The following is a 15,817-nucleotide window of genomic DNA, read 5'->3' as shown; positions in this document are numbered from 1 at the left end:
TGCCGGGCTAATGTTATGTATTTTTAGTAGAGACATGGTCTTGCCATGTTGCCCAGGCTGGTCTCTAACTCCTGGGCTCAAGTGATCCCCACACCTCAGCCTCCCAAAGTGCTGGGATTACAAGCATGAGCCACCGCACCCAACCTCCTCTTCTATTTTTTTGGAAGAGTTTGTGAAGAATTGGTGGTATGGCCAGGTGCAGTGGCTCATGTCTGTAATCCCAGCACTTTGAGAGGCTGAGGTAGGAGAATTGCTTGAGGTTAGGAGTTCAACCTGGACAACATAGTGAGATCCTATCTCAACAGAAAATACTATGTGTGTAGTGCCAGGAATCATGGTGGCACATGCCTGTAGTCTTAGCTACCTCAGGAGGCTGAGGCAGGAGGATTGCTTGAGCCCAAGAGTTGGAAGTTGCAGTGAGCTATGATCTTGCTACTGCACTCCAGTCTGGGCAACAGAGCAAGACCGTGTAGAAAGAAAGAAAGAGAGAAAGAGAGAGGGAGGGAGAGAGGGAGAGAGGGAGAGAGGGAGGGAGGGACGGAGGGAGAGAGGGGAGAGGGAGAGAGGGAGGGAGGGAAGGAAGGAAGGAAGGAAGGAAGGGCAAGACCCTGTCTAAAGAAAGAAAGAAGGAAGGAAGGAAGGAAGAGAGAGAGAGGGAGGGAGGGAGGAAGGGAAGCGGGGAGGGAGGGAAAGGAAGAAAGGAAGGAAGGAAGGAAGGGTGTTAAGTGTTCTTTAAACATTTGACTGAATTCACCAGTGAAACAACATGGTCCTGGGATTTTCTTTGTTGAACTTTTTTCTTTTTAATGAGTAATTCAGTCTCTTTTCTTGTTATGGGTTTATTTAATTTTTTAAAATTTCCTCTTGAGTCAGTTTCAGTAGCTCGTGTCGTTCTAGGAATTCTTACATTTCATCTAGATTATCTAATTATTGGCATGCAATTTTCATAATATTCCCTTATAATCATTTTTATTTCTGTGAGTCTGATGATAACATTCTTTGTTTTATTCCTGATTTTAGCAATTTAAGTCTTCTCTCTCTCTCTCATTTTATTTTTATTTTTGAAAGCAATTTTATAACTTTATTTGATGTATCTGACTATCAGCAGTTAGTTCTCATCCACATTGCCTGTAGATTTTTGAAAGCGGTAACGGGTACATTGGTAACCAAAGTATAGAGCTTATTTGGTGAATCTTCATCTTCATTATGTTTTCTGGACAACCGCATACGGATAAGGTCTTGGACATTCCTTATTCCTTTGGCCCAGACAGCTTTGTTGAGTCTAGTATCAATGCGCACATCTGGAGTTCCCATCTCCTTCATGGCAAATTTCCAGATCTCTTTGCATGCCCAAGGGGAACGCTTCTTGAAGCCCACTCCGTGGATGCACCTGTGAAGGTTGATGGTGTATTCTCAGTCACCACCTTGTTGATGACAGAACAGCCCTTTTTCTTCTTGCCACCCTTCTTTGTGGGCCATTCTGCTGGGCCCAAGTTGGAAAGCTTTATTTATTTATTTATTTGAGACAGGGTCTTGCTCTATTGCCCAGGCTGAAGTGAAGTATGTGCATAGCTCACTGCAGCCTTGAGCTCCTGGGCTCAAGCGATCCTTCTGCCTCAGCCTACTGAGTAACTAGGACTACAGGTACATGCCACCATGCCAGCTCAGCTAATTTTTTGAATTTTGTTTTGTGTAGACACATCTCACTTTTGTTGCCCAGCCTGGTCTCAAACTTCTGGCTTTGACCAGGAATGGTAGCTCACACCTGTAATCCTAGCACTTTGGAAGGCTGAGGCAGGTGGATTGCTTGAGTCCAGGAGTCCAAGACCAGTCTGAGCAACAGGGTGAAATCCCTGTCTACAAAAAATACAAAAATTAGCCAGGTGTGGTGGTTCACACCTATAGTCCCAGCTACTAGGGAGGCTGAGTTGGGAGGATCGCTTAAGCCCAGCAGTTCGAGGTTGCAGTGAATGGCGTGTCACTGCACTCCAGCCTGGGCAACAGAGTGAGACACTGTCTCAAAGAAAAGCCAAAAAATCCCCCCAAAAAGTCCTGGCTTCAAATGATCTTCCTGCCTCAGCCTCCCAAACTGTTGGGATTACAGGCATGAGCCAGCAGGCCCAGCTGAGTCTTCTCTCTTTTTATCTTGGTCCATCTAGCTAAAATTTTGTCAATTTTGTTCATCTTTTCAAAGAATCAACTTTTGGTTTCATTGATTTTATCTATTATTTTTTCATTCCTTATTTCATTTATTTCCAGTCTAGTCCCATGCTGGAGTGCAGTACCCCGATCATAGCTCACTGCAGCCTCAAGCTCCTGGGCTCAAGTGATCCTCCCATCTCAGCCTTCCAAGTAACTGGGACTACAGGAAATTGTCACCATGCCTGGCTAATTTTTTTTTTTTTTGGTTTGTTTTTTGGGTAGAGATGGGTCTTATGTTGACCAGGTTGGCCTCAAATTCCTGGCCTCAAGTGATCTTCCCATCTCAGCCTTCCAAGTAGCTAGGACTACAGGCAAGTGTCACCATGCCTGGCTATTTTTTTTTTTTTTGTAGAGCTGGGTCTTACTATGTTGACCAGGTGGGTTTCAAATTCCTGGCCTCGAGTGATCTTCCCGCCTTAGCCTCCCAAAATGTTGTGATAATAGACATAAGCCACAGCTCCTAGATGCTTTTTTTCTTTGGTTTAGGCTATTGATTTGAGGTCTTTTTTCTTTTTAAAATTTATTCATTTACAGCTATAAAATTCCCTCTAAGCACTGGTTTAGCTGCATTGCATAAAATTTTAATAGGTTTTGTTTTTATTTTTATTTATTTCAAAGTGTTGTCTAACATCCCTGTAATTTCTTCTTTGATTCATTGTTTATTTAGGAATATGTTTTTTATTTTCCACATATTTGTGAATTTCTCATTTTCTTCTGTGATTAATTTCTAATTTTATTCCATTATGATTACAAAACATACTTTGCATTATTACAATACTTTAAAATTTATGAGTTATTTTTTGGCCTAAAATATATTTTATACTGAAAAATTTTTTCATGTACACTTTATTTTTATTTATTTATTTTTTTAGACGGAGTCTCACTCTGTTGCTCAGGCTGGAGTACAGTGGTGCAATCTCAGCTCACTGCAACATCTGCCTCTCAGGTTCAAGTGATTCTCGTGCCTCAGCCACCCCAGTAGGTGGGATTACAGGCGTTGAGGTGGAGTCTCACTCTGTTGCCCAGGCTGGAGTGCAGTGGCACAATCTCAGCTCACTGCAACCTCTGCCTCTCAGGTTCAAGCAATTCTCTTGCCTTAACCTCCCAAGTAGCTGGGATTACAGGCATGCGCCACCACACCTGGCTAATTCTTATAGTTTTAGTAGAGAAGGGGCTTAGCCATGTTGGCCAGGCTGGTCTCGAACTCCTGGCCTCAAAAGATCCAGCAACCTCAGCTTCCCAAAGTGCTGGGATTATAGGTGTGAGCCACTGCCCCTGGCCCTCATGTGAACTTTAGAAGGATATATATTCTGCTATTGTTAGGTGGAGTGTTTTATAGATATCTGTTAAGTCTAGTTGGTTAATAGTATTGTTCAAATCCTCCCTTTCCTTGTTGATCTTTTGTCTAGATGTTCTATCCATTATTGAAAGTGGAGGTATTGAAGTCCTCAGTGATTATCATTGAATTGCTTATTCCTTTTTTTTTTTTTTTTTTTTGAGGTGGAGTCTCACTCTGTTGCCCAGGCTGGAGTGCAGTGGCTGGAGTAGCAAGGACTATCAGGTTCAAGCAATTCTCCTGCCTTAACCTCCCAAGTAGCTGGGATTACAGGCACACGCCACCACGCCTGGCTAATTTTTATATTTTTAGTAGAGATGAGGTTTCACCATGTTGGCCAGGCTGGTCTCGAACTCCTGACCTCAAGTGATCCACCCACTTTGGCCTCCCAAAAGTGCTGGGATTACAGGCATGAGCCACCATACCCAGCCTGAATTGCCTATTTCTTCTTTCAAGTCTGTCAATTATTGCTTCATGTTTTGGGAAGCTTCATTGTTAGATGCATTTATGTTTATAATTGCTACATCTTTTTCTTTTCTTTTCTCTTTTATTTTCCATCTTCTTGATTGATAAAATGGACCTTTTGCCTGGGTGCAGTGGCTCACACTTGTTATCCTAGGACTTTGGCAGGCCAAGGTGGGAGGATCACTTGAGCCCAGGAGTTTGAGACCAGCCTGGACAACATAGTGAGACCCTATCTTGACAAAAAAAAATTAAAAATTAGCTGGACATGATAGTGTGTGCCCATAGTCCCAGCTACTTTGGGGGCTGAGGTGGGAGGATTGCTTGAGCCCGGGAGTTTGAGGCTATAGTGATCCATGATCACATCACTACATTCCAGCCTGGGTGACAGAGTGAGACCCTGTCTCAAAAAAAGAGAAAAAGAGCCGGCATGGTGGCTCACGCCTGTAATCCCAGCACTTTGGGAGGCTGAGGCAGGTGGATCACGAGGTCAGGAGATTGAGACCATCCTGGCCAACATGGTGAAACCCTGTCTCTACTAAAATACAAAAAATTAGCTGGGCGTGGTGGCACGTGCCTGTAGTCCCAGCTACTTGGGAGGCTGAGGCAGGGGAATAGCTTGAACCCAGGAGGTGGAGGTTGCCGTGAGCTGAGATTGTGCCACTGCACTTCAGCCTGGGGACAGAGCAAGATTCCGTATAAAAAAAAAGAAGAAGAAGAAAAGACAAAAGAAGAGACCATTTAATAATTTTTAAATGTCCTTCTTTGTTTCTAGTAACAATTTTTGACTTTCAGTGCTTTTTTGTCTTGTATTAGCACAAGCCAATTGAGATTACTTGGTTATTGTTTGCATCATGTATCTATTTTCTTCCTTTTACTTTCAGCCTATAAATGTCTTTTTTTTCCTTTTTTTTTTTTTTTGCTGTTAAAAAAAGTGAGGTTATTATTTAATTAGCAAGGCAGGGTCTTACTATGTTGTCTAGGCTGATCTCAACGTTCTGGCCTCAAGCAATCCTCCTACCTCAGCCTCCCAAAGTGCTGGGATTTCAGGCATGAGTGACCACATCAGGTATCAGCCTATAAGTGTCCTTGAATCTATAATGTGTCTTTTGCAGATAGCTTATAGTTGAATCATATTTTTTTGCTCACTATGCAAATTTCTGCCTTTTACATTTAATGTAATTCCTATAAGATAGAACTTATGTCTGCCATTTTGCTATTTGTTTCTATATGTCTTGTATTTCCCCTCCCATTCCAGCATTACTACTATCTTTTGTATTAAATAGTGTTCCATTTTAATTCCTTTGTCATTTCCTTTAATAATCTTTTGAGTTATTTTCTTTCTTTTTTTTTTTTTTTGAGATGGAGTTTCGCTCTTGTTGCCCAGGCTGGAGTGCAACGGCATGACCTCTGCTCACCGCAACCTCCTCCTCCTGGGTTCAAGCAATTCTCCTGCCTCAGCCTCCCGAGTAGCTGGGATTACAGGCATGCACCACTATGCCCGGCTAATTTTGTATTTTTAGTAGAGACAGAGTTTCTCCATGTTGGTCAGGCTGGTCTCGAACCCCTGACCTCATGATCCGCCCGCCTTGGCCTCCCAAAGTGCTGGGATTACAGGCGTGAGCCACAGCACCCGGTCTTGAGTTATTTTCTTAATGGTTGCCCTGGGGATTAAAATTAATATCTTTATTTATAATAATCTAATCTGAATTAATATCAACTTAATTTTAACAGTAAATAAAAGCTTTGCAGGCCGGGTGCGGTGGCTTATACCTGTAATCCCAGCACTTTGGGAGGCCGAGGCGGGGGGATCACAAGGTCAGGAGATCGAGACCATCCTGGCTAACACGGTGAAACCCCGTCTCTACTAAAAATACAAAAAAAAAATTAGCCGGGCGTGGTGGCGGGCGCCTGTAGTCTCAGCTACTAGGGAGGCTGAGGCAGGAGAATGGCATGAACCCAGGAGGTGGAGCTTGCAGTGAGCTGAGATCGCACCACTGCACTCCAGCCTGGGCGACAGAGCGAGACTCCGTCTCAAAATAAATAAATAAATAAATAAAAGCTTTGCTTCTGTATAGCTGTTATTTTCACCTTCCTCCTTTATGCAGTTATTGTCATACAAATTACATATTTCTACCTTGTATGCCCATCAACATAGTTTTTTTTTTTTTTTTTTTTTTGAGACAGAGTCTCACTCTGACACCCAGGCTGGAGTGCAGTGGGGCAATCTTGGCTCACTACAACCTCTGTTTCTGGGGTTCAAACGATTCTTGTGCCTCAGCCTCCTGCGTAGCTGAGATTACAAGTGTGAGCCACTACACCTGGGTAATTTTTGTATTTTTAGCAGAGACAGGGTTTCGCTATGTTGGCCAGGTTGGTCTTGAACTCCTGACCTCAATTGATCCACCCGCCTCTGCCTCCCAAAGGGCTGATATTACAGGTGTGAGCCACCATGCCCAGCCCCATCCATATACATTTATAATTTTTAAATATAATTGTATTTTAAATATGACAAGAGAAAAGGAAATTTACAAGCAAAAATTGTATTTAAATATAAATTATATTTAAATACAAATAAAATTATATTTAAATATAAATAAAATTATAAATATAAAGACAGTATTGTTTTTATATTTACCTTATATAGTTATCTTTACTAAAGCTCTTTATTTCCTCGTATGGATTAGAGTTTCTATCTAGTATGCTTTCATTTAAGCCTGAAGGACTCCCTTTAGTATTTCTTAGAGGACAGGTTTGTTAGTGACAAATTCTTTCAGTTTTTGTTCATCTGAGAATGTCTTAATTTCTTAATTTCTTCTTCGTTTTTGTTTTAGAGATGGGGTCTTGCTATGTTGTTCTAGCTGGTCTCAAAACTCCTGGTCTCAAGCGATCGTCCTGCCTCAGCCTCCTGACTAGTTGGGATTGCAGGCATGATCCACTGCACCTTCTTAGTTTTTGAGGGATACCTTTGCTGGATGTAGCGTCTTGGTCGACAGTTTTTTTCTTTTTCTTATTTATTTATTTATTTATTTTTGAGAAGGAATCTTGCTCTGTCACCGAGGCTGGAGTGCAGTGGCACAATCTTGCCTCACTGTAACCTCCGCCTCCATGGTTCAAGCCATTCTCCTGCCTCAGCCACCTGAGTAGCCGGGATTACAGGGATGCACCACCACACCAGGCTAATTTTTGTATTTTTAATAGAGACAGGGTTTCATCATGTTGGCCAGGCTGGTCTCGAACTCCTGACCTCAAGTGATCTGCCTGTCTTGGCCTCCCAAAGTGTTGGGATTACAGGCGTGAGCCACAGCACCTGACTGACAGTCTTTTTCTTTTAGCTCTTTGATGTCATTCCACTGCCTCTGGCTTCCAAGGTTTCTGTTGATAAATCATATTGAGGATCCCTTGTACACATGAGTAACTTTTCTCTTGCTACTTTCAACATTCTTTCTTAATCTTTGTCTTTTGATGGTGTGGTTATGATGTGTGTAGTTGTGGATCTGTTTGAATTTTTCCTACTTGGAGTTGGTTGGACTTCTTGGATTTGTAAATTAATGCTTTTCATCAAATTGGGAAGTTTTCAGCCATTTCTTCAAATATTCTTTCTGTCCCTTTCTCTTCTCTCCTCACCTTGGTTTATTTGATGACATATGACAAGTCTCTGAGGCTCTGTTCATTTTTTGTCATTCCTTTTGATTGTTTTTTCTCAGATTGGATAGTCTCAGTTGACCTGCCTCCAGTTCACTCTTTCTCATTATGTCTGCTCAAATCTGTTGTTGAGACCTTGTAGTGGATTTTTCATCTGTTATTGTACTCTTCCACACCAATATTTCTTTCTCTCTCTCTTTCTCTCCTTCCTTCCTTCCTTCCTCTTCTTTCCCTCCCTCCCTCCCTCCCCCCTCCCTCCCTCCCCCCTCCCTCCCTCCCTCCCTCCCTCCCTTCCTTCCTTCCTTCCTTCCTTCCCTCCTTTGAGACAGGGTCTCACTGTATTACCCAAACTATAGTGTAGTGGCACAATCTTGGCTCACTGCAGCCCTGACCTCCTGGGCTCATGCAATCCTCCTGCCTCAGCCCTCCAAGTAGCTGGGACTACAGGCACACACCACCACGCCCAGCTAATTTTTTGTATTTTTCGTAGAGACAGGGTTTCGCCATGTTGCCCAGGCTAGTCTTGAACTCCTAGACTCAAACAATCTGCCTGCCTTGGCCTCCTAAAGTGCTGGGATTACAGGCATAAGCCACCATACCCGGCTTATTTGGTTCTTTTTTTTTTTGAGACGGAGTTTCACTCTTGTTGCCCAGGCTGGAGTGCAATGTCGCCATCTCAGCTCACCTCCACCTCCACCTCCACCTCCCAGGTTCAAGCAATTCTCCTGCCTCAGCCTCTCGACTAGCTGGGATTACAGGCATGCACCACCAAGCAGAGCTAATTTTGTATTTTCAGTAGAGACAGGGTTTCTCCATGTTGGTCAGGCTGGTCTCGAACTCCTAATCTCAGGTGATCCGCCCACCTCGGCCTCCCAAAGTGCTGGGATTACAGGCGTGAGCCACCGCTTCCGGCCTGGTTCTTTTAAACTAATTTCTTTTCTTCTTTTTTCTTTTTGTTTCTTTTAATCGAGATGGGGTCTCAGTATGTTGACCAGGCTGGTCTCAAATTCCTGGCCTCAAGCAATCCTCCCCCTTTGGCCTCCTAAAGTGTTGGGATTATAGATGTGAGCCACTACAGGCAGCCATAATTTCTGTCTCTTTATTGATATTCTCTATTTGGTGACACATTTCTCATACTTTCTGCTATGGTTTGAATATTTATCCCCTTCAGAATTCATGTGGAAATTTTTTTTTTGGAAACGGAGTCTTGCTCTGTCACCCAGGCTGAAATGCAGTGGTGTGAACTCTGCTCACTGCAACCTCCGCCTCCCGGGTTCAAGGGATTCTCCTGCCTCAGCCTCCTGAGTAGCTGGGATTACAGGCATTCACTACCCCACCTGGCTAATTTTTGTATTTTAGTAGAGGTGGGATTTCACAATGTTGGCCAGGCTGGTCTGGAACTCCTGAACTCAAGTGATCCACCTGCCTTAGCCTCCCAAAATGCTAGGATTAGAGGCGTGAGCCACTGCACCCGGCCTCATGTAGAAATTTAACCCTTAATGTGGCAGTATTGAGAGGTGGGGCCTTAAAGAGGTGAGTGGGTCATGAGAGTTCTGACCTCATGGATGGATTAATCCATTCATGGATAAATGGGTTAAAGGATTAATAGGTTATCATGGAAGTGGAAATGGTGTAACAAGAGGAAGACAGACCTGAGTTAACATGCTCAGCCCCCTCACCATGTGATGCACTGTATCACCTCAGGATTCTGTAGTCCCTGCCAACAAGAAGGCTCTCACCAGAAGCAGCTCCCTGACCTTGGACTTTTCAGCCTCCATAACTGTAAGAAACAAATTCCTTCAATGACTGTTTGAATTAAATAAAAAGGAATAAAAAGAAATAAATTTCTTTTTAAAAATAAATCACCAGCCGGGCGTGGTGGCTCACGCCTGTAATCCCAGCACTTTGGGAGGCCGAGGTGGGCGGATTGCCTGAGCTCAGCAGTTTGAGACCAGCCTGGGCAACACGGTGAAACCCTGTCTCTACTAAAGTACAAAAAATTAGCCGAGTGTGTTGGCATGCACCTGTAATCCCAGTTACTGGGGAGGCTGAGGCAGGAGAATCCCTGGAACCTGGGAGGCGGAGGTTGCAGTGAGCCAAGGTCACGCCACTGCACTCCAGCCTGGGCAACAGAGTGAGACTCCATCTCCAAAATAAATAAATAAATAAATAACCCAGTTTCAGGTATTCCGTTATAAGAAACAGAAAACAAAGACACTTCTTTTTCATTCTTTAGACATGGTTTATTTAGTTGTTTGAACAGGCACAGTGCTCATGCCTGTAATCCCAGCACTTTGGGAGACCGAGGAGGGAGGATCACTTCAGCTCAGGGGTTCGAGTCCAGCCTGGGCAACATAGGGAGATGCTGGCTCTACAAAAAATTTTAAAAAATTATCAGGCATGGTAGTGCACACCTGTGGTCCTGTCTACTTGGGAGGCTGAGGTAGGAGGATTGCAGGGGCCCCGGAGGCTGAGGCTGCCGGGAGCTATGATTGTGCCACCACACTTCAGCCTGAGCAACAGAGCACGACCCTGTTTCAAAAATAAATAAATAAAAATAAAGTCTTTCTCTAGTATGTGCAACATCTGGGTTTTCTCAGGGACAATTGCTATTGACTGCTTTTTTTCTGTGTGATTCAGATTTTCTCTGCTTGTGTCATAATTTTCTGTTGAAAACTGGACAATTAAAATCATATATTGGCCGGGCGTCATTGCTCACACCTGTAATCCCAGCACTTAAGGAGGTCGAGGAGGGTAGATTATTTGAGGCCAGGAGTTGGAGACCATCCTGGCCAACATGGTGAAACCCCATCTCTACTAAAAATACCAAAATTAGCCGGGCATGGGGGTGCACACCTGTAATCCCAGCTACTTGGGAGGCTGAGGCAGTAAAATTGCTTGAACCTGGGAGGTGGAGGTTGCAATGAGCTGAGATGGTGCCACTGCACTACAGCCTGGGAAACAGAGTAAGACTCTGCCTCAAAATAAATAAAAAAAAAGCATCCTAGCAGGTGTCTAAAGGTGAGGTATAAAGTGTGACCCAGGAGGAGGTGGGCTACACTCCAAAAGACTACTTGAGTTTTCTAATTTATACAAATTGAAATTTGGGGAACATGTATGGGAATAGATACTAAGGGTTGGGATAATAGTGTAAGCAACACAAAATTGGATCTGGCCCAGTTTATTGATATGGGCTCACTGCATTGAATGTTGCAGCTTGAGGAGTTAGAAAGTGCTCTAACAGTTTGAGTGGTTGGCTAAAACATATTCCAAAGATGTCCCATACTAGCATGAATTGAAATTGCTGGACCTGTCTTGGTTTAACGCAGAGGAAGGGATTCAAAGGCTTAGGGAATTGGAATGTTAGAGTGCATTTGTCATTTTAAGACTTACTTACCTACACTGGGAGGGTCCAGACGACTTACCGTTCTATGAGAAATAAATTTGTGAGAGGGCCCCAGCATCCTCAAAGAGCTCTGTGATCCCTCTCCTCTGTAGGTCAAGTTATAGCCCGACTGGTTCGTTTTGCCCACTGCCCTGAAAAAAACCAATGCACTAGGCTAGGTGTGGTGGCTGACACCTGTAATCCTAGCAGTTGAGAGGCCAAGGTGTGTAGATCGCTTGAGCCCAGGAGTTCGAGACCAGCCTGGGCGACATCGCAAAACCTCATGTCTACAAAAAATACAAAAAAATTGGCTGGGTATGGTGGCACTCACCTGTAGTCCCAGTTACCCAGGAGGCCGAGGTGGGAGGATCACCTGAGCCCAGGAGGTCTAGGCTGCAGTTTGCCATGATCGCACCACTGTACACCAGCCTGGGCAACAGAGTGAGACCCTGTCTAAAAAAAGAAAACAAAAACAAAAACAAGCAAAAAATACCAATGCACTGAGAACTGCAGCAAATAAAGAGTTTAATTATTGCAGGTCCAGCCAAGAGGATGGATGGAAGAAATTTCTCAAATTCACCTCTCCAAGAATTCAGAGGCTAGGGTTTTTAAGGGTACTTTGACAGTCAGAGGCCTGGGGAACTGAAACAATTGATTGGCTGGAGATGAAATCACAGGGGTATCTAATAAAGACCACCAGAAGCAGTTTGCTTTTAGCTGGCAAGGCCAGCAATACACTTTGACTGTGCTATCTCAGAGCTATGTCAACTTTCCAGTCCACTGGAGAGTTCACAAGGATCTTGATTGCTTTTTTCTTCCACGAGATATTATGCTGGTCCATTACATTGATATTATTTTATTATTTTAGAGACAGGATCTCACTCTGTTATCCAGGCTGGAGTGCAGGGGTGTGATCATAGCTCACTATAAACTCAAACTCCTAGGATCAATATATTCCCCATTTGGGTATGTTACTCCAGCCCATTTACCAAATGACCTGAAAAGTTTCCAGTTTTGAGTGGGGCCCAGAACAGAAGTCTCTGTAACAGGTCCAGGGTGCTGTGCAAGCAGCTCTGCTGCTTGAGCCATGTGATCCAGCAGATCCAGTGGTGCTTGAAGTGTCAGGGGCACTCTCAAAGGTCTTCAATCCTCTGCAAAGAAGTACTTTTTTTGTTTTGTTTTGTTTTTGTTTTTTTTGAGACAGAGCCTTGCTCTTTTCGCCCAGGCTGGAGTGCAATGGCACAATCTTGGCCCACTGCAACCTCCGCCTCCTGGGTTCAAGCGATTCTCCCTGCCTCAGCCTCCCAAGTAACTGGGATTACAGGCGCCTGCCACCATACCCGGCTAATTTTTGTATTTTTAGTAGAGACATGGTTTTGCCATGTTGGCCAGGGTGGTCTTGAACTCCTGACCTCAGGTGACCTGCCCGCCTCGGCCTCCCAAAGTGCTGGGATTATAGGCATGAGCCCCGGCATCTAGCCAGAAGTACTCTCCTTTTGAGAAGTAGCTCTTGGCCTGCTACTGGGCCTTAATAGAGACTCAGTACTTAACCTTGGGTCACCTAGTTACCATGAAACCTGAGCTGCTCATCATGAACTGGGTGTTATCTGCCCCACCAAGTCACAACACTGGGCATGCAAAGCAGCATTGCATCATCAAATGGAAGTGGTGTGTACATGATTGGGCTTGAATAGTCCCTGAAGGCACAGGTAAGTTACATGAAGAAGTGATCCAAATACCTGTAGCCCCCATTCCTGTTACTCTGCCTTCACTCTCCCAGCCTGCACCTATGGCCTCATGGAATGTTGCCTATGATCAGTTGACAGAGGAAAAGAAGACCCAGGCCAGATTTACAGATGGTTGTGTACATTACACAGGCACGACCCAAAAGTGGACAGCTGCACACAAAAGTCCCTTTCTGGGACACCCCAAAGGACAGTGGTGAAGGGAAATCCTCCCAGTGGGGCAGAACTTCAAGCATTACACCAGGTTGTTCACTTTGCTTGGAAGGAGAAATGGTCAAACATGCAATTATATATTGATTCATGGGCTGTAGCCAATAGTTTGGCTGGATAGTCATGGACTTGGAATGAACAAGATTAGAAAATCGGTGATGAAATCGAAAAAGAGGTATATGCATAGACTTCTTTGGGCAAAAAAATGAAAAGATATTTGTGTCCCATATGAATGGTCACCAAAGCATGACCTCAGAAGAGGAGGATTTTAACAGTTAAGTGGAACAATCAACAGAGTAAACAGAGTCTATAGAATGGGAAAAATATTTGCAAACTATGCATTTGACAAAGGGCTAATATCCAGAATCTACAAGGAACTCAAACAACTCTACAAGAAAAAAAAAATAACCCCATTAAAAAGTGACCAAAGGAATAAACATTTTCCAAAAGTCATACAAGCAGCCAACAAACACAAAAAATGCTCAACATCACTAATCATCAGAGAAATGCAAATCAAACCCACAATGAGATACCATCTCACACCAGTCAGAATGGCTATTACAAAGTCTAAAAACACTGTAATCTCAGCTATTAGGTGGCTGAGGCACAAGAATTGCTTGAACCCGGGAGGTGGAGGTTGCAGAGAGCTGAGATCACTCCACTGCGCTCCAGCCTGAGAGAGACCTTGTCTCATTAAAAAAAAAACAAAAAAAAAAAAAGTCTAAAAACAACAGATGTTGGCAAAGATGCAGCGGAAAAGGGAATGCTTACATACTATTGGTGGGAATTTCAGTACAACCTTTATGGAAAACAGTATGGAGATTACTCAAAGAACTAAAAATAGAACTACCAATGGAGCAGAACAGAGGCCTCAGAACACCACACATCTACAATCATCTGATCTTTGACAAACCTGACAAAAACAAGAAATGGGGAAAGGATTCCCTATTTAATGAATGGTGCTGGGAAGATTGGCTAGCCATATGTAGAAACCTGAAACTGGATCGCTTCCTTACACCTTATACAAGGATTGATTCAAGATGGATTGAAGACTTGAATGTTGGACCTGAGACCATAAAAACCCTAGAAGAAAACCTAGGCAATACCATTCAGGACATAGACATGGGCAAGGACTTCATGACTGAAACACCAAAAGCAATGGCAACAAAAGCCAAAATAGACAAATGGAATCTAATTAAACTAAGGAGCTTCTGCACGGCGAAGGAAACTACCATCAGAGTGTACAGGCAACCTACAGAATGGGAGAAAATTTTTGCAATCTACCTATCTGACAAAGGGCTAATATCCAGAATCTACAAAGAACTCAAGCAAATTTACAAGAAAAAACAAACAACCCCATCAAAAAGTGGGCAAAGGATATGAACAGACACTTCTCAAAAGAAGACATTTATGCAGCCAACAGACACATGAAAAAATGCTCATCATCACTGGTCATCAGAGAAATGCAAATTGAAACCACAATGAGATACCATCTCACGCCAGTTAGAATGGAGATCATTAAAAAGTCAGGAAACAACAGATGCTGGAGAGGATGTGGAGAAATAGGAATGCTTTTACACTGTTGGTGGGAATGTAAACTAGTTCAACCATTGTGGAAGACAGCGTGGCGATTCCTCAAGGATCTAGAACTAGAAATACCATTTGACCCAGCAGTCCCATTCCTGGGTATATACCCAGAGGATTATAAATCATGCTACTATAAAGACACATGCACATGTATGTTTGTTGCAGCACTATTCACAGTAGCAAGGACTTGGAACCAAATGTCCAGCAATGATAGACTGGATTAAGAAATGTGACACATATACACCATGGAATACTATGCAGCCATATAAAAAGATGAGTTCATGTCCTTTGCAGGGACGTGGATGAAGCTGGAAACCATCATTCTCAGCAAGCTATCACAAAGGCAGAGGACCAAACACTGCATGCTCTCACTCATAGGTGGGAATTGAACAATGAGAAACTTGGACACAGGGCGGGGAACATCACACACCGGGGCCTGTCGGGGGGTAGGGGGCTGGGGGAGGGATAGCATTAGGAGAAATACCTAATGTAAATGACGAGTTGATCGGTGCAGCAAACCAACATGGCACATGTATACCTATGTATCAAACATGCACATTGTGCACATGTACCCTAGAACTTAAAGTATAATAATAAAAAAAAAGAAAAACAAGTTAAGTGGATATGGTGACCCATTTTATGGATGCCAGTCAGCCCTCTTTCCCAGCCACCCCTGTCATTGTCCAATGGGCTAATAAACAAAATGGCCATGGTGGCAGGAATGGAACTCATGCATGGGCTCTTTAACATAGACTTCCACTCACCAGGGACAACCAGGCTACCACTGCTGCTGAGTGCCCAAACTGCCAGCAGCAGAGACCAACACTAAGTCCCCACTATGGCCAATTTCCTAGGGTGATAAGCCAGCTCCCTGGAGGCAGATTGATTACATTGGACAGCTTCTATCATGGAAGGAGTAGCGTTTGTTTTTACTGGAACAGACACTATAGATACAGATTTGCCTTCCCTGAATGCAATGCTTCTGCCAAAACTACCATCAGTAGACTTATAGAATGGCTTATCCACCATCCTGGTATTTCACACAGCATTGCTTTTGATCAAGGAACTCACCTCACAGCAAAATAAGCACACCAATGAATCTGTGCTCATGGAATTCACTAGTTTTAACATATTCCCCACCATCCTGCAACAGCTGGTTTGATAGAATGGTGGAATGACCTTTTGGAAACTCAGTTACAGCTCCAGCTAGGTGGTAATATATAAGTAAGAGCTGGGGCAAGGTTC

The 15,817-nt window shown here is 43.6% G+C and overlaps 1 pseudogene; it reads right to left on the bottom strand.

The window, feature by feature from the left end:
- Window positions 1–472: 472 nt before the first annotated feature.
- On the bottom strand, window positions 473–9,423 carry LOC112441391 (large ribosomal subunit protein eL31-like; annotated as a pseudogene).
- Window positions 9,424–15,817: the final 6,394 nt, after the last annotated feature.

This window comes from Pan paniscus, chromosome 10, assembly GCF_029289425.2.
Source record: "Pan paniscus chromosome 10, NHGRI_mPanPan1-v2.0_pri, whole genome shotgun sequence".
In the NCBI taxonomy this organism is placed as follows: domain Eukaryota; kingdom Metazoa; phylum Chordata; class Mammalia; order Primates; family Hominidae; genus Pan; species Pan paniscus.
Note: the sequence above shows the minus strand (reverse complement) of the source record. Positions and strands in the feature narration are given on the sequence as shown.